At 40.1% G+C, this 20,216-nt stretch overlaps 1 protein-coding gene across 1 annotated transcript in view; it reads right to left on the bottom strand.

Annotated features, from left to right (window-relative positions):
* The window catches only part of C3H4orf19 (chromosome 3 C4orf19 homolog), a 102,531-nt gene that overhangs the window by 12,319 nt on the left and 69,996 nt on the right, over positions 1 to 20,216 (bottom strand). The window contains exon 2 of the mRNA XM_037829558.1: positions 13,165 to 13,214. The gene's annotated coding sequence lies outside the window, so the exon portion shown is untranslated. The remainder of the gene's footprint in view (positions 1 to 13,164; positions 13,215 to 20,216) is intronic.

Below are 20,216 nucleotides of genomic sequence, written 5' to 3'. Positions count from 1 at the left end.
AACAGTCCCTATAAAGAAGCACAAGAGAAAGATCTTGGAAAGCACCTTTCTCAGTTTAGCTGTCAATCTGCATCTATACCGAAGACCTGTACTCAATAGACAGTTCTAGGCACCAGAACTCCGAAGGCAAATAAAGTGTGATTCCTGCTCTCAGGTTGCTCCATTTTGGAGGGGGGTTTACGGGCTAGTGCTTCCATGTCTGTTTGCTGTCTGCCTCCCCTACTAAACCACCAGCTCCTCACAGGATCCAGCATTAACAATTGTTATTCAAATGAAGGGATGATTGGTGAGTGTATTAGTCACAATTCTCTAGGGAAACAGAATCAACAGGAGATATCTGTAAATATGAAATTTTATAAAAGTATCTCATGCGACTGTGAGCATGCACAAGTCCATACTCCGTACGGCAGGATGCACGAGTCCAAATTCTGTAGGGCAGGCAGTGAGCTGGCAATTCTGATGAAGGTCTTCAATGAATTCCCCAGGAGAGGCTGGCTAGCTGAAGAAGAGAAATTTCTCTCTCTTTTCCCTTAAAAGTCCTCTGATTGAATTAAACTGATTGGATTAAATCCAGTTGATTGAATTCTCTTATTGTGGAAGACACTCCCTTCATGTAATCAGCCACAGATGCAATCAACTGACTGATGATTTAACAAACCAGCCTGGTTTATTAACAAGCCACAAATGTCCTTGCAGTAACAGGCCAGTGCTTGATTGATCAGATCCCTGGGCACTATCACTTGGCCAAGGTGACACATGAACCTAATCATCACAGTGAGTGATAGGCAGGAATGAGTGAGTGATGGGTGTGAGGGTTTATAAATTATTTCAATAGAGGTTTACCTCTTCCCATGATCAAATTCTCACACTAAACAGTGGTCCAAAATTAAAAGTCAAGGACATGAATTCAGCAAAGTGGTGTGGTACAATATTAACAAAGAAAAATCAGTGATGTTTCTGTACAGCAACAATGAGCAATCCTCAAAGGAAATCAAGAAAACAATTCCATTCAGAATAGCAAATAAAATAACAAACTATCTAGTATAAATTTAACCAAGGATGTAAAGAACATACACAGAAAACTACAAATCATTATGGAAATAAATTTAAAAAGGTCTAAATAAATGGTAAGATATTCTGTACTTGTGAATTGGCAGAGTTTATATTGTTAAGATGTCAGTAGTACCCAAAGTGATTTATAGATTTAACACAATCTCAATCAAAATTCCAACAGTCTCCTTTGTGGAAATGGAAAAGCTAATCATTAAATTTGTATGGAAGGGCAAGGGACTCCAAATAGCCAAGACCATCTTGAAATAGAAGAACAAAGTTGGAGGACTCACTGTTCCCAATTTCAACACTTATTACAAAGCTATAGCAATCCAAACAGTGTGGTATTGGCACAAGGACAAACATATAGACCAATTTAATAGAATTGATAGCTCAGAAATAAACTTGTATATCTATGACCAATTGGTTTTTGACAAGGGAGTCAAATCCATTGTCACAGCCCGAGGGGGTTTTGCCAGTCAAAAGACCAAAGAACACCGAGCATTTTCTGAAACATGAACTTTATCTGGGGCTTATGCACAGGGAGGCTGAAATCAAATGGCTTTTTTCTCACCGTGTGGGTGCCTCTTTCACAGGGAAGTTGGCCACATGCTTGAAAGAGGACAACAAGCCAGTTATAAGGGTTTAAGACCAAGACATTCTTAGGGTGGGAGAGCATCTTGTGACATGGGGGTGGTGCAGGAAGGAAAGAATTATAGGATGAGGCTTTGTAAATAACCACAAGAGTGATAACACTTGGGGGCCAGGAAGCAGGTAGACCAGATTAACATTCTTGCTCTTTCGTGAGACCAAGAGTTTCTCATCTCCTGCTTACTTCTCGTTTGAAGTTACAATTTATCCTTTTTCTCTTTACTGGCTTACAAAGATGACAGGTTAAACATTAGCTGCCTAGGTCACGCAGACTGCTGTGCACCAAGGTCTGCACGCCTGTTCTGTTCAGGCCAGGGGCTGCCACATCCATTCAACAGGGAAAAAAGAGTCTCTTCAACAAATGGTGCTGGGAAAATGGGATATCCAAATGCAAAAGAATGAAAGTGGATCCTGACCTCACACCATATGCAAAAATTAACTCAAAATGTATTAATATGTTAAGTTAAATATAAGAGCCAAAACTATAAAACTTGTAGAAGGAAATATGGAGAACTATCTTCAGGACCTTGTATTAGGCAATGGATTCTTAGACTCTACACCCAAAGCACAAGCAACAGAAGAAAAATACACCAGTCTTCATCAAAATTAAAATCTTTTGTGCACCAAAGGATATTATCAAGAAAGTAAAAAGACAAACAACAGAATGGGAGAAAATATTTTGAAACCATACATTTGATAAGGGTTTAACATCCAGAATATATAAAGAATACTTACAACTCAATAACAAAAATACAAACAACCCAATTTAAAAAATGGTAAAGGACTTGAGTAGACATTTCTCTGAAGAAGATATATAAACAGTCAATAGCATATGAAAAGATGTTCAACATCATTAGCCATTAGTGAAATGTAAAGCAAAACCACAATGGGATACCACTTTATACTCACCAGAATGCTTACTATTTAAAAAAGGAAAATAGCAAGTACTGATGAGGATGTAGAGAATAGGAACTTTGATACACTGTTGGTGGGAATGTAAAATGGTGCAGCTGCTGTGGAAAACAGTCTGGAAGTTCCTCAAAAGTTAAACATAGAACTACCATATGACCAAGCAACCCTACTTCTAGTTATACCCAAAAGAATTGAAAGCAGGGACTTGAGCAGATATTTGCACACCCATGTTCACAGCAGTGTTATTCAAAATAGCCAAAAGGTGGAAGCAACCCAAATGTCCATCAGTAGATGAACAGACAGACAAAATGTGGTATACATATACAATGGAATATTACTCGCCCTAAGAAGCAATGGAATTCTGATACATGCTACCAGATGGATGAACCTGAAGACATAATGTTAAGTGCAATAAGTCAGACACAAAGGGACAGATACTATATGATTTCGCTTGCATGATATAGCTAGAATATGCTAATTCATAGACACAGAAAGTAGAGTTTAGGTTTTCAGGGGTGAGGTTGGGATGGAAGGGGGAAAGGGATTAGGGAATTAATGCATAATGGATGTAGGGTTTCTGTTTGGGGAGATGGGAAAGTTCTGGTAATGGATGGTGGTGAAGGTAGTGCAACATGGTAATTGTGATTAATCCCACTGAGTGGTATCCTTGGAAGTGGTTGAAGTGGGGAATTCTATGTTGTATATATGTTTCTACAATTTTTTAAAAAAAGAGTGACCAAAGTTACAATGGTAATTAAATGTAATACATGATCCTGAACTGGATCTAATCATCGAGGAGCATTGGGACATTAGGAACAAATTGTAATATAGATGGTAAACTTTATATGATTGTTAAATTTCCTAAACTTGGTAACTGTACTTGATAACTACATAGTGAATATCCTTGTTCTTAGGAAATGTACATGGAAGTATTAAGTGTTCAAGGAGCATAATGTCTATGACCTATTCTTAAGTATTGAGAAAATAGATGGTGTGCCAGTTTGAATATATTGTGCCCCCCAAACGCCATTATCTTTGATGTAATCTTGTGTGGGCAGATGTTATCAGTGTTGATAGATTATAATTCTTTGAGTGTTTCTGTGGAGATGTGCCCTACCCAGCTGTGGGTGATGACTCTAATTGGATAATTTTCATGGAGTGTTGGCCCACCCACTGGGTGGGCCTTGAACAGTGGAGCCATATAAATGAGCTGATGGGCAGAGGGAACTCAGTGAAGCTGTGAGTGACATTTTGAAGAGGAGCTACAGCCAAGAGGAACACTTTGAAGAATGCACTGGAACTGAGAGAGGAGCTTCAGCTTACAGAGACATTTTGAAGATGGCCGTTGAAAGCAGACTTTTGCTCCAGAAAAGCTAAGAGAGGACAAATACCTCAAGTGCAATTAAGAGTGACATTTTTGAGGAACTGCAGGCTAGAGAGGAATGTCCTGGGAAAAAGCCATTTTGAAACCAGAACTTTGGAGCAGATGCCAGCCACGTGCCTTTCCAGCTAACAGAGGTTTTCTGGACACCATTGGCCATCCTCCAGTGAAGGTACCCGATGGCTGATGTGTTACCTTGGACACTTTATGGCCTTAAGACTGTAACTGTGTAACCAAATAAACCCCCTTTTGTAAAAGCCAATCCATCTCTGGTGTTTTGCATTCTGGCAGCATTAGCAAATTAGAACAGATGGATAGATAGACAAATGGATATATAGTATCATATAGCAGATGTGGCAAAATGTTAAAAGTTAATGGATCTGGGTATATGGGTGGGGAGTATGTTGTAGTTCTCTGTATGGATTTTTGTATTATTTTTGCAACTATACTGTAAGTTTGAAATTATTTCCAAATAAAAAGTTTTAAAACAAACAAACCAACCAAGCACATGAGCTAAGAGAGATGGGAGAGACCATGGTTCCTCTTTCCCAGACTGGGAAACAGCAAAACCTCTGTTGTGTAATTCCAAGGGTCAGGGATATTCTGCTTCCAGAATTCTATTTAACAAGTTTTAAAGCTGCTTCTGGGCAGTGATTTGAGCTGGCAGTGAAGTTGGAGTACTTGAAAGAGAGATAACAATAACATTAAACACTTGAATTTCAACTCTGTTTTGAAAAACCAAGAAAGTACAGTCTGAGATTTCACATAAGCTGGCCAGCCCGCCAATTCGACAAATACTTAATGAGCTGTTTCTGGGTACTGAGCTCCTGGACTCAAAAGATACAAATGGAAATAACTCCTAGGCCCTGATCTCCCTTTATAGAAGGAATTGGAGCCTACCTGCTCAACTTCATAGACATCACCCAATCTGTAGTTTAAAAAGGCCTAGGAGATAAATTCTTGACTATCCAATCCATATCCCATTTTCTGGCAAGCTTTGAAAACTCACTGGACACATTTTCCTGGTGTGTATATTTTTCTCCTAAACAGGCTGAGCTTCTGTTATTTTGAGAAGGGGAGAGCCTGGAAGACTATGTCAAGATCATCACTATCCGCACCATCAATAGTCATTTTATGCACAATAGCTGATGTGCTATGATATATGTTAGCATCACCTGGAATGAGTTTGATGGGATATTCTGTGCAGAGATATAATCATTGATTATCCTCCCAATGAGGGTTGCCTGGTCAAGCAGGGTTGGAAAGAGCAGAGATTAAAGATGAACACACAACCACGGTTATGAAAAGGAAGTATTTTGCTTTGTTTAATCTAATGTTTTCCAAAATTATTTGGCCACAGAACCTTTTTTTTTTCATAAAAGGCTTATTAGTCAATAGAACTTGTGTTTTGTGGAATCTTTAGGAAAAACAACTGTCAAAATGACAGTCCTTATCATCAGGGCAGTTTTGTGTCCCACACAAATTCTGTAATAGGGTGTTCAGGCAAAGTCTGTGGCTCCATGCAGGAAGGTGGCAGCCTACAAGCCCTCTATCATGGAAATTGCCCTTAAGAAGCTCATTACTGCAAGGGAGAGGCTAGACTTGCATATAATTGTGCCTCCGAGTCTCCCCTAGTACCTCTTTGTTGCTTAGATGGACCTCTCTTCTCTCTCTCTAAATAAGCCACCTCGGCAGGTGAACTCACTGCCCTCCCCACTACATGGGACCCGACTCCCAGGGGTGTAAATCTCCCTGGCAATGCAGGATGAATCTGGACCCAGCATCATGGGATTGAGAACATCTTCTTGACCAAAAGGGGGATGAGAAATGAAATGAAATGAAGTTTCAGTGGCTGAGAGATTTCAAATGGAGTTGAGTGGTCACTCTGGTGGACATTCTTTTGCACTATATAGATAACACCTCTTAGGCTTTAATGCATTGGAATAGCTAGAAGTAAATACCTAAAACTATCAAACTCCAGCCCAGTAGCCTTGACTCTTGAAGACAATCGTATAACAATGTAGCTTACAAGGGGTGACAGTGTGATTGTGAAGGTCTTGTGGATCACATTCCCTTTATCTGGTGTATGGATGGGTAAGTAGAAAAATGGGGACAAACACTAAATGAAAAATAGGGTGGGATGGGGGGGATGATTTGGGTGTTCTTTTTTACTTTTATTTTTTATTCTTATTCTGATTCTTTCTGATGTAAGGAAAATGTTCAAAAATAGATTGGGGTGATGAATGCATGACTATATGATGGTACTATGAACAGCTGATTGTACACCATGGATGTTTGTATGGTATGTGAATATATCTCAATAAAACTAAATTTAATAAAAAAAAAAAAAAAAAAAAAAAGAAGAAGGCAGCCTAGCCACAGCTCTATCACCAACTGCATGGGTGTGGGGAAATCACTCAATCACTGTGATTCCTCAGTTTCTTTATCTGTAAAATAAGTCCAGGATATCAAATTTCTCTTCCAAGTTGGCAAAGGGGAGGAGGAGGGGAGCTTCTTTCTGTTCACTGACTTTGTTTTCTATCTAGTTTACACTGACAGGCAGGCATCACTATGCCACTTGTGCCGTTTGGGAACTGGCTTGGAGGTTTGTAAGCTACAGCCCGTCAGGACACTCTGGTAAGTGGCAGCGCTGAGATTCAACTTGAGGTCTGTTTGGATCCCAAGACCACACTCACAGCAGCCCATGGTCCTGACCAAAAGGAAAAAGCTTCTCCTCCCATTTCCTCCCTTCAGTCTCCCGTTCCCTGTTCTATTCCTTCCAGTTGCAGCTCCTTGGCGAAGGTCTTCTCAGCTTCTCTGCCCTGAAGAACTACTGATCAGTGCCCACAGGTTCCGAGATGGGGGAGGAGTGTGTGTAATAGCAAAGTCCCTGGGAGGGGTGCGGGACTCCGGTCAGGGAGACCCACTGCGAGTGGAGGGGGTGAGGTGCCCTGGGAGCCATTCTGCATTGGGAATGGGCTAAGGGGAGGCGCAGGCTACTGGGCTGGAGGGTTCCCAGTGGGTCCCAGGGCACTGGCTGGAGACCTTTGGCCTCCTGGATATATCTGTATTTTAATAGGGGACCATGTAAAAAGTCAGTTTTCTAAAGCTCAAATGGGTGCAGAGTTTCTGTTTGGGGAAGTCCTGGTAACAGCAGGTGGTGATGGTAGTACAACCCTGTGGATATAAATAATGTCACTAAATTGTATGCTTGAAAGCAGTTAAAATGGGAAATTTAATGTTGCAGATATGATATCGCAATAATAATAAAAAAAAAAGAAAACAAAACAAAAGTAAGTTTTCAGGAGCCAAAGGAATCAAGATGAAATATCAGGGTTGAAAGAGCTATTTCTTGGTCAAAGACTCTGCAGTGGGCCACTAGAACCACACCATATAAAGGGCTACCTCCCTGGCCTCTTCCCGAGGCCCTCCTTGCACTGCTGTTCACTTTTGGAGGGTGTCTGCATTGCCCCTGTGGAATTTTCATGGCCTGAACTCTGAGGAACAAGTCATGTCCTGGTCCCTGGCTTTCCTGCTGCTGGGTTCACAGGACCTTTGATGCTTGTGTTGAATGTGGAAACACAATTTCTTGAAACATATTTACAACTTTGCTCCATGGTTTTCTTCCTATGGCCCTTACACTGGTATATCAGAATCATTTTAACAGATCTTAAAAACACTTCATAGGGGTCCTTCCCTCTGTCCAAGATCTGACAACATTTGTTTTCATTTTCTGATGTAACAATTAGTCTGCTGTCTTGAAGACAGGCGTTTGATGAATGGTCATAGTTGCTATGTAGCATCTTCACTGACTCCACAACCCTCTATTGAGCATATAGTGTGAGAGGGCTTAGAGTTTCATGGGGGACAGGGGGGAGGGAAGGGGCATGGAGCGGGATGGATTCATATAAACATTTGGAAAGCTTCATCACAGCACGTGTCAGTTTCGCCTGATGCTTAGTGTTTAAGCAATTTAGAGCTGTGGATTCTAATTCCACCTCCATGGCTCATTAGCTTTATGACTCGAGGCAAGTTTCTTAGCCTCTGTGAGCTTCAGTCTTGTAATCTGCAAAGTAGGAATGATGCTAGTTCCTCTTGTTAGGATTGTTTTGGAAATTAAATGTGATAAAAGCATGTAAAAAGAATTTACTATGAAGTCTTGCATACTGCTAATACTTATTAATAATTATAGTAAGTAGTTAACATTTGACTGTTTATTACGTGTTAAGTACTGTTTTAGGAACTTTCATGTATTAATTCATTTTAACTTTACAACAACACTTTAAGGGGTTGTTGTAACTAGTATTTTATGGATGAGTAAAGGAATACAGAGAGTTCATGCAACTTGCTAGAAGTTATAAAAGTAAGAAAATGGTGTAGTGCAGCTATTATCAATGCTGTTGCTATTGTTCTCATTATTATTAATATTTGCTGGCATCCGTCTTAGTAGGTTCTGTTTTTTTTTTTGTTTGTTTTTGTTTTTTACCCTGAGTTCACTGGATTACACAACAGGAAGTAGCTTCAAGTACCTTTCGCAAATGGGCACTGGAGCCTCTTGATTTGGGCTGACAGAATTTTATAGTTGTGGTTTCACATATTTGCCACCAGGTGGCAGTATATAGAGGCGATGTTAATTGAATTTCCAGGGACTTGCTATAGGGAAGTTCTTTAGAAAGGAGAATTATGGCACAAATAGTGTAGGTGATTTACCACGTGGCAAAGTAAGGGAGTGGGTGATGTGGCAAATATTTCAGTTACTGTCAACTCTTCAATCCTGGTGGCTACAGCCCTATCATATGGCAGGGCCTCCTCCCACTCTGACCTGGTATAGGGTTTATTCCATAGTTTGACCAGACCATGACAAACTCCACAATTTGAGGATACTTTTTACACAATGACTGCTCATCAAGCCCCCAATGGGAGAGCCTGGGTTGACCACTTCCACCTGCATGTCTGGACTGTAATTTTGTCAGAGGCCGGGGAGCGACAAATATGCAGGCTGTGATCCTGTGATGTACCCCCCACCCCCAACCCCCAAGCCTCGGTTAGCCTCCATGCTGCTAGGCCTGGCCACGTGGCTGCTCCTCTCCTCATCTCCTTGACCTTCCTTGGCGCTCTCTCCCTGACCCCACGTGCTGCCCCTGGTCTCAGCTGGTCTTGGAGCCCCACCTCCTGGATAAGGCTATGTGGCCATAAACTAGGAGGTAAGAATAAGCCACAAAATAAACAAGGCCCATTCTGAAAGTTTTGGGGAAAGAAGCCCATTATTTTTATACTAAAATAAATTCAGAATATTGTGGATGAAAAGGAAAAATCTGCATGACTTTTTAGAATTAAACAGAAGATATAAAGAATTTTATGGCTGTGTCAGTATGTGTGGTCAACCCTCTAGACTCTCCATCAGTCCTTCATACCCTAAGGGAATTACTTTAGGGGAAATGTTTGAGAAGGTACACCCTTATTCTCTGCTTTGTAAACTCCTGGGAGCAGGTCTGGAGCAGATGAGGTGCAATTCATTGTTTAATAAAATCTGGGTTGGGGATCCTGGTAGACACCCAGAGAAAGGAGTAGAGGGCACTGGGCTGTTTAAAGAATCCAGTTAAGTCTGGATGGGGCCTGATAATTTGCATTTCTAGCAACCTCCCATATGATGCTGATGCTGCTGTCTGGGGACCAGACTTTGAGAACCACTGCTTTACCACTCAAAGGCCTCTGCTTTGTTGTGCTGCTGGTGGGTCTGGGTGAGCTTTATTCAAAGGTGGAGGATTAAAATCCCAAAACCTTTGTGGCTTGGTGAGTCCTTGGCAAACAGTGAAGGAGCTACCAGTACCACTGGTCCTTTTTGTTGACTGACTAAATGATTTGACCAATCACAAGATGGCCCATACAATCATTTAGTTAGAAGATAATTTTGGTCAGAAACTAGTATCTGTAATTGCTGTCCCCAATCCCATCCCCATGTAGTGCAGTTTTATAATTTTCTTCAATGTCTAAAAGTTTTGTCTGTTTTTCAGAATTTGCTCTTTAATGCTTTCTATTTTATGTTCAGCCAATTGTTCCTTCTCTTTGGGGATTGCAAGAGGGAAAAGTTAGAAGAAACAAAGTATGTGATAATATAGGATTAATGAGAACAGCCTAAATGTTTAATGATTGGCAAACAGTTGGAACAAACCTAAGATATTATGTTGATTCACTGCCTGTTTGCTCTCAGATCCATTTGCTGCCTTCCCTTGCTCAGCTCAGTATCTCAGTGAACCATATTGTAGAGACTCCTTTGCCCTCTGATCCCAGCAGGTCCCGCCAATGGAAGGTTCTGGTAGAAGACTCAATAGGGGATTTGGGGAGAAGCCAGGGTATTTCTGCCTTCTCCTCTCTCTCTGCTTTGGACAGTAGCTCTGGCAGTGGCCGTATCTCCTCCATAGCTACTGCCCCAGCTTCTGAGTCTGCTGAGATACTCCCTCCTAGTCTCCAACCCTAGTGGTGGTAACGTCTTCTTGCTTTGATACTCTCCATGTGGCCTCGCCATCTTATTTGGTTTCACAGCCTATACTAAATTCCTTCTATTTGAAGGGGGGCGGGGTTCCTTTTCATGACTGGATCTTGCCTAATACAGATAATGTCCTAGTCAAAGGTTTTCTGGCTAAGTTACTAAATAATACACCATATCAGCCATGGGTTTTGCAAAAATTGATGTCATCTAATGTACAGGTTGCTGCTTGCTGTGCGCCTGACATAGGGCTGGTCAGTGGAAGATGCAAGGCCGGCTGGGGAGGGACTTTAGCCTCTCCATCATCTCCATCAAGTTCTCCTCCCTTTCCCATCCAAAATCAGTCTATTTGCAACATTGGGACATATCTCCTAGCTTCCCTTCCAAACCCTGAAAACCCTTCTACACAGATTTTTTAAAACTGTCGCCTGGGAAAGTATAGGGGACAGCAGGGCTGTTGCACTATTTTCAATAATCTCATGAAAATATTCAACATCATTAATGGGTGTGAGTAACAGAAGTTAATAAATGAGTTTAGACGCTCTTTACGTTTTGCTAAAATACAGAATATACTCTGTATTATGTCTGAGAACGTCAGGCCCTATTAACCCATTCTCCATGACTAATATAGTGGTGGGAAGCTGATTTCAATAGGTCCTTCAACACATTAGTGAGCTCCAACTCAACAGTCTAAGAAAAATATCTAAAACTTGGATATTGCCATGTGCTTATCCCTGTGATTTTGAAGTATACGTTGAGGAAGTCATGCAAATTATCACAGACTCCCCTGAAGACAAAGTGGCTGAGACTATATAGATACCTCAAATAAAATCTCATATCTAAAATCAGATATTGCTGTCCTTTTGAAGTATACATTGAGGAAGTCATGCAAATTATCATGGACACCCCTGAAGAGAAAGTGGTTGAGACCACATGGAGACTTCAAATAAAATCTCATACAGAGTTAAATATTTTTTGGTGATACAGAATTGGGATGTTCCCCCCAGTTCTGCTAGTTGGGGTAGAACCTTGTTCACTGATGAACCAATAGACCATGTCATTCAAAACCAAACCAGGCTTCTTGGTAAGGGAGAATCACTGCAGCACCAAGATTCAAGCCTGACTGGCAATGGGTAAAGAGTACTGCCTTCTGGAAGGCTTTCAGTTTCTGAGAGTATGGTAAGAATCCTCAGATAATATATACATAGTTTATTTGAGAAGATTTAAAAAATTTTAAATGAAGATTCTTCACTCAACACTTGCAGTGTTTTGCATGTGGGATTCAGTGGATCCTCTTCTATCATAGTCTTGACCACTATGGGAACAGTATCATCAGGCAAAATTCATCTCAATGCAGCTTGTTAGGCTGGTTTAACTGACTTTAATTCAAGTTATATAGGAAGCTCTGTATCACCAATCTTTATTAGAGTACCTGCTTAAAACACAGAGACACCCTTGACATTAGTGAAGATTGTTTTCATTTTTATGGCCAATTACCAGAAGGACTGGTTAAAGAACATGTATAAAATCATATAGGAGGTCTAGTAAAAGACAAGGCAGAACTTAAAAGCCCAAAACATAGAAGACAGACTCAATATAGCAGTTAAGGGAGTGGCCTCTGGAGTCACAACCTGCACTGACCTATAATAAGCTGGGTGACCTTGGATAAGCTGTTTAACTTCTCTGAACCTCAGTTTTGCCATCCATTTGATGGGAAAATATTAATACCTCACTTTGTGGGGTTCTTATGAGGATCACAAGATTTAAACATGTGATGGGCCTCACACAGTGTGTCTGGCAAGTAGGAGGTTCTTAAAAAATGTTGACTGTTCTCATAGTTATGGTCACCATCTCTAGGAATAATCTTCAACCACTGTCATAGAACTCTTTTAGACACTGTGCATAGAAACGTGATGATCTGGTCAAATCCTCCTTGGAATCACATGGGAAAGAGGCATGTCTCTAACACAGGTATGCCTCCAATTTTGGTAATTAATGCATATACAGCTTTCAGAGTATACGGAGTATGGGGCATGAGCTGGTTCCACTGGAGTAAGTCATAGAAGACGTCATATTGCAAGATGGTCAGAGCTAGAGAGGAGATTTTCATCCCAAGATGAAAATGGCAGGGGAACTCGGGAGGAGAGCAAGTGAGAAATAAAGAGAAGGATGGTTCGTGGTCTTAGGACCTGGTTCCCAAACTTGAGAGTGCACTGGAATCACTGGATGGCTGAGATCACCCCCAGATTTTCTGGTCCAGTAGGTCTGGGTTGGTGCCTGAGAATGTGCATTTCTAACATGTTCCCAGATGAGGCTGATCCTCTGGTCTGGGGACTATGCTCTGAAAACCACTTTTCTGGGGTCTTCAGGAGAAACTCTGAAATGTCTATGGAGATAGATCGACTTAAAATCTTCCAGTGTGAAGATCTATTGCGTCATGCCTCATTACACACATTTTAGAATTGTATCCCAAAACAACAAAAGTAAAAAGGAAATAATGAAATTCTACTCAAACCTGAATGAACCAGAAAGAGATAGACTTTGGGGATTGCTCTGTCTCCTGACTTTAATGTTTTAGATAATAAAAAATGTAGTGAAAGACTGAGTAATAGAAAATTTAATGGAAAGGGGAAAAGATAGATTTTTTTTCCAATGCTTAGAAAAAGAAAATAAAATAGCTTACCTGTTGTGCTGATTGTCCATTAGTGTTCTCTATAAGTTTAACTTCTCTTCCTACAACAACAAAAAAATTGGAAATTGAGGACTTCAAGTTGCCTCCTTTACATAGGCAAGTCACACCGTGAATGCTGACAGCAGAAAGCGTTTCCTGAGGGCAATGGGCAGTGATGTGGAGGAGTGGAGGGCAATGGGCAGTGATGTGGGAGAGTGGAGTTTTCTGTGACAGCCCTGGCCCTGGTCTAAGGACCTTAGCTCGGGCTAGCAAGTGCTTTGAAATTTGTCAGTCCAGCTCCTGATACTCAGCAATCAACAACTGACTCACATTTCAGGTCTTCATTATAAAATAAGATTGTAGTGAGATTAAAATGGCATAACATGCAAGTTGTTTATCACATTCTGGGCATGTTGGACTTGTTCAGTAATCAAACGTTGTTATTGTTATTTATTACTGTTCATAAACATTAAGATGACAATACCCCTCTTCTCCGAAGGGTAAAGTTTCTACCATGCAGGAAGAAACCCTTCAAGGAATTTGTTCATTGGGGACATTTCAAACAAAGTGTCAATGAATAAATGCACAATGTTTCAATATAATACATAGTTTAGAAACTATATTTGCTTATTATAAAATATAGTAATGTTGAGAACTTGAGAAAAAAAAGCAAATGTTCAGATTTTTATCAACTTTTCTGCAATTCTTAGAATAATTCACTATTTATTCCCACACCTTTTCTGAGAAATGCTCTTTACTCTACCCCAAGTAAATTATATATTGAGATAATGAACCCTGCCTCAAATTTATTATATAATCTTGGAATGGTTACACCTTTTGGGCGATTCAATTCTATATTCTCGTCAGCAACATCATTTCACTCATTGCTTTTTACCGTTCAGTAATTCCTTAAAAATCTAACACATTGTTCAAATGTCACACTTTATTATGTTACTCATAATAGAATACCCTTTATTCTATTACTCATAATTCAATTCAAATATGATTATGTAAGGAAGACACTGAGGGTAGAGAGAGATGAGAAAGGCAAAGCCCGTACCCTCAGGGGCCTAACTGTCTAACTGGGGTGGGCAAGGAGATAAGAATATATAAATAACTAAAAATTTATGCAGAGTGCAAATAATGTTGCCTTAGTTTGCCAGGGCTGCTGTAACAAAGTACCACTGACTAGTTGGCTTGAACAACAGGATTTCTTGTCTCACAGTTTTGGAGGCTTGAAGTCCAAAATCAAGGTCATCACGGTTGGGTTTTCTCTGACGTCTACAGTGTTCTGGTGGTGGCTCGCTGGCAATCCGTAACTCAAGCTCTGCCTCCATCTCATGGTCGTCTGTTTCCCCATTGTCTCCTACTATTGTTTCCAAATTTCCTCTGCTTATTAGAAATTTAGCCATATTGGGTTAAGGGCCACCCGGATGCAGTCTGGCCTCACCTCAACTACTAACACCTTCCGCGACCTTATTTACATACGGGTTCACACCAACAGGACCAGGCATTAGGACTTGAGCATGTCTTTGTTGGGGACAGGATTCAATCCATAACAAACAACATCAAAGGAACACAAACCACACCCCGAGGACATTCAGGACTGGGAGATTATGTACATGGGCAGCTTCTAGAAGCTATGCTAGCCCCTGAGATGGGCACTGAAAAATGGGTGGTACAATGGCAGACAGGAAAACAAATATTTTGGGAAGGTCTTTTAGACAGAGAGAGCACTTGGCAAAGAGGAGGTAAGAAAAGATGGAAGAATATTAAGTCAACAAATAATTCTGTTTTCAAACTGTGTGCCAGGCCCTGGTAGGCACCGGAAAACTGGAGTAACAAGGACACCATGCTGTGAGCCATACCGAGTGACAGCATTAGTGCAGAAGATGAAATACTCTGAATTGTTTGGGGTTCAAAGAACAAGCAGTGAGGAGAGTTGTAGAAGATAAGGATTTACTTGGAGGACCATGAATCACTCCAAGTGAAAGGAGAAGAGGGTAAAAGAACTGTAAGGTTTGAAAATCTACGGTTATGGTGTGGAAAGGTTCTGGGCAAAAGAAAAAAGAAGAAGCTGTGGAAAAGGTTTAAGACGCAGGACTCGAGAGCATCACAGCTTGAGATATCAGGTCCTAATTAAACAATACCAATTGCTGTGCAGAGGACTGAGAAGATTCTTAAAGTAGAATCCTTCTCTTGACTTCAATAATACTGAACTTTATACACCAAATCCAAAATACACCCCTATAGCCATATCTTGGCTTCTAAAAATCAGACCAATATTTTGCATATGAGTGATACTGCATTTCTGAAGAGGAGAAGACTTTAACAGTCAGCTTGTGCAAAAGACAACGGAGAAAAGGACATTAACAGGACATGAAAAAACTGGAATATAGACTAGAGGCTTTATATCAGTGTTAAATTTCTTGAATTTGATAACTGGACTTAAGGTGGTTACATAACTACATATCCTAGTTAGGAAATGTACATGGAAATACTGAGTGTTCAAGGAGCATGATGTATATAACCTACTTTCAAAGGTTTAGAAAATAGGTAAATAGATAGCTAGATGGAAGATAAATAGAATGATATGGCAAATATGGCAAAACGTTAGAAGTTGGTAAATCTGGGTATCTGGGTGAGGGGTATATTGTAGTTTTCTGTATGGGTTTTGTATTATTTTTGCAATTGTCCTATAAATTTGAAATTATTTCAAAATTAAAAGTTAAAAAAGGACAATGAAAAGATCCTGTCATAGATTTTCGGAACACAAAATGGGTATGGAATATGTGATGAGGTTATTGAGGCCCTTGAAAGTAGGTCCAGATGAGTAAACGTGACATGTTCAGAAACAGGGAGCAGTGGTAGGTTCTTGAGCAGTAAATGGTATGACGGAAACAATTTCTTAGAAAGACTCACCTGGCAGTAGTAAACAGGGAAGGAAGGGAAAGGGTTTGGATACAGGGAGACGTGATAAGACTTTAGCTTTTGAATTAAGTGATGAGATGTGTGATGGTATCACAAGGAATTCCTGAGGAAAGGGAAAATCTGGTGAATTTTCTTTCAACCTTTTTTTGATTTTCAAGTTAGCATTGATTTCTACCTCTTGTTTCTCTTAGGAGCTTGTTTATACATCTGCTATGTGTAGTGCTTTGGGAAAGTTACAGTGCTCACTAAGCTCTGATTCCTTTTGTGTAAAATGACAATGATAATGGTATCTTTCTCATAGAGTATTAGGATTAAGTGAAAGAATATATGTAAAGTACTGAGCACTGTGTCTGGCATGAAGTATGGTCTCAGTGCTCACTATGACTCTTGATTGATCATCGTCAGCATTGTCATTGCCGTCGTCATCATCATAATTTATTAGTTTTCTAAGTTTTTCCCCTTGCCACTACACTGAAAGTTCCTTGAGTAAATGATTGCATCTCATTATCGTTGCTTCCTCAAAAGGGAATAAAAAGTAGAACTTCTACAAATCAGTACTGAATGTTAAGGAAAAAATGCAGATCTCCACAAAAGAAGGGATTTAAGAGATGAAAAGAAAGAATTATCAAAGTTATTCTTATTTTTGGAGGCTGACAGATGGGAAGAATGGTGATTCCAAAGCACGGCAGTTGTAAGGAGAATTCCATAGTGTTGGAGAGGCTATGAGTTCAGCGTTTAGCTTATTGAGTTGAAATTATGAAGCAGGGAGATGACAAAAAAAGATGGAAGACTGAAAAAATGCATCCAACCTCCTTCCATTAAAGGAAAAGAAAAGAACAGAAAAGAAAAGGAAAGGAATAAACCCACAGGGAGAACAGAGACAAAAGCAGAATGCACATGGATAGGAAGTAACTCACCTCACCTACCAAATCAACAGTTTGGAAAACCAAAAACTAGCCAATTCACATGGTAGAATCCTTAAAGGCCCTAGGAAATTTCAGTACTTGATACCTTTGGAAAATAGGAGTAAAGGGCGGGGGGCAGGGGGTGAGGCTAAAATAAGGATAAACTAGAAGTTGTTCAAGAAGCAGTTAGGTTCCTTAATCCCTGTCTGCACTCCTTGGGGTGGTTGCTATTCTCCATATCAACCAAAGTATAGAATTTTAGTTTCTGGAAAGGGTAAAACAGAAGGCTTCTGGACTGGGACACTAGAAATAGTAATTCCCAAAATAGGGATTAAGTGAATGTGTTTACATAGAATACTGTGAAGCTCAGCCCACCTCCCCTTCTTGGCTCTGGGAATGCTGGCAGCCATTCTCCTGGAAGGAGTTTGGAAGAATCTTCTCTGGGGAATCTGACCAGCATAAAAAGCCAAAGCTTCTGTGAATTTCCAGCAATTTACCCAGCCAGATCACTCTATAGTTCCCTCCACCATCAACAACTCCTCCCCCCACCCCAAACTGCTAGTAAGCTTTCCATTTCCCCAGTCTTAAACAAGCATTAATAACCAAGATACAAGCCAGATATCTGAGGAAAGTCTCTAACATGAAAGGGAGACATTGAAACCAACCAACTAATCAACAAACAAAAAAAGCACTTGGAGGAAACAAAGAGTAGGGAGAAGAAAACTTAAAAACAACAATTAAAAGCGAAAATGACAATAATATCCTCATCCTGTCATTTGCATCCAAATAGAACAGAAGGCTATTTTTTAAAGTCGGATAACAAAAAAGAGCTCTTGGAAATTAAAACAAGAAGGCAAAATGAATATTTCAATAGAGAAATCAGAATAAAAAGATGAAGAAAACTCCCATAAAGTAGTAAAAGAGACAAAGACAGAAAGCCAAGTAAAAAGATAAAAAAATTAGAGGACTAGTCCACACGGTCCAATATCCAAATAAAATAAGTTCAAAAGAAAACAAAGAATAGGTGGAAAGGATTCCTCAACAAAAAAATTTGAGAAAAAATTGCATAATGGAAGGAACTCAGTTACTAGACTAAAAAAGCTCACCATGTGCACAGCACAATGGATAAAGATAAGCTCACACCAAGAAACATCATGGTGACATTTCAGAACCAAGGTTAAAAATGAAGATCCTATAGGCTTTCAGAGAGAAAAGATAGATCATATAGGAATATCAGAATGCTTCTGGACTTCTTTAAAACAAAGGACCCTAGAATTCTAAACCTGTTCAAACTACCAATAAAGTGAGAAGGCAGGCTAAAGACATTTTACAATATGGAAGATCTCAAAATTTACTACCCATGCACTTTTTCTCAGGAGGCTACTGGAGGATGTAACAAACAATCGAGGAAGACAAGGGATACAGGAAATAGGGCATTAAACACAGAACAGAGGCAAAAGTAATCCCAGGATGAGGGATTTAGGGGATCCCAGGAAACCAGTGGTGTACAGGGTAGAAAGGACAACCCGCCCAAATTAAAGAAAGAAAGAAGGCTCTGGACAGCTTTCTTTTAAGAGATGCAAGTTATAGAATATCTGAGGTGTCCCTGTGATGGTGTGGTAGTTTGAAGCTGTTATATACCCAAGAAAATCATGTTCTTAATTTTAATCCATTCCTATTGGAGGTTTTGGACCTTTTGATTAAGCTATTTCAACTGAGATGTGAACCACCTCATTCAGGTGGGAAATAATCCACTTACTGGATTCCTTTAAAAGAGGATAAAATACTTACGGAAGCAGAGAGATGAAATTAGGAGAAGCTGAGAGATGGAGCAGCCAGAAGCTGAAAGCAACAAAACCCCGGAGGGAAGGACCAGCAGACCCCGCCATGCGTCTTCCCATGTGACAGAGGAGCCCATGATCTCCACGGCCTGCCTTCAGAGTACAGGTATCGCCCTGTTGATTCCTTGAGTTGGACGTTTTCACAGCTTAAGAACTGTAAATTGTTAGTTAATAAATCCCCATATTAAAAGCTAACCCATTTCTGGTATAATGCTTTCTGGCGGCTTTAGCACACCAAAACAGATGGTTACGTTTATGTGTCAACTTTGCTAGGTTATGGTGTCCAGTTGTTTGGTCAAGCAAGCACTGGCTTGATTGTTAACTTCATGGTTGAAATAATCAGTTGATTGCATCTATGGCTGATTGCATCTAAAATCAACAAAGGAAATTGCCTTCAGCAATGAGAGAAGTCTCATCCAATCAGTTAAAGGCCTAAGAGGGAGAACTGATGATTTCAGTCAGAAAGAAGAATTTCTATCTCTATTTCAGCCAGCCAGCTTCTCCTGGGGAATTCATCGAAACCTTCACTGGAGTTTCAGCTTGCGGCCTGCCCTACAGAATTCAGACTTGCAAATACCCATGGTCACATGAGCCAATTCTTATAATAAATCTGATGCATAGATACATACATTTTACACACACACACACACACACACCCGGTCATTCTGTTTCTCTAGAGAACCCTGAGAGATTCATACAATAGGGATGACTTTGTGGTTGAATTGGTGGTAAGTATATGGAACACTGAGTAAATGAAATGAAATGAAAAATGAGCCATTTGTCACCTCCAGAGAAAAAAGCTGTGTAGGAAAGGAAATGTAGGAAAGGAAACATAGTTATAATTTACTACCTTCCTTAGCTGTGAAGAGCATTTACATAGCCATAATAAATTAAATACTAGATATTTATCTAACCAAAACTGGTTGGAGGGGGTTTAAGTAGGGCAAGTGAACATTTGTCGTGTGTGGTGGGACAGGGGACAGAAGCGCTAAATCCTCTTTCATAGTGGAAGATAATACCTAACACTGTGGGGTGGAAATCAAGAAATGGTAATAGAAGCACCCATTTAGGGAAAAAGAGACAAATACCAAAACAAACAGATAAATATGTTAAAAGAGATTTCTTCTGAGGAACCAGAAATGTGGCAGAGAGGGGAATTGAGAACTTGTAGAACTAGAGAATTCTTTAATCTATCCACATGTGTATCTCTAATAAAAATGAAAATGTCAAAACATGATGGAGGATGGGAGAGGGTCAACCAGTGGTGGTGTCCCATAGGGATGCAAATGTGTGCCTAACATATAGGTGAATAGCCTGGCTCCAAATCTCCTTGACATTAAGTCATGAGAAAGGGTAATCAAGATGATAGCAAGCAAAAACAATGATG

The sequence above is a fragment of the Choloepus didactylus genome, chromosome 3 (assembly GCF_015220235.1).
Source record: "Choloepus didactylus isolate mChoDid1 chromosome 3, mChoDid1.pri, whole genome shotgun sequence".
In the NCBI taxonomy this organism is placed as follows: Eukaryota; Metazoa; Chordata; class Mammalia; order Pilosa; family Megalonychidae; genus Choloepus; species Choloepus didactylus.
Note: the sequence above shows the minus strand (reverse complement) of the source record. Positions and strands in the feature narration are given on the sequence as shown.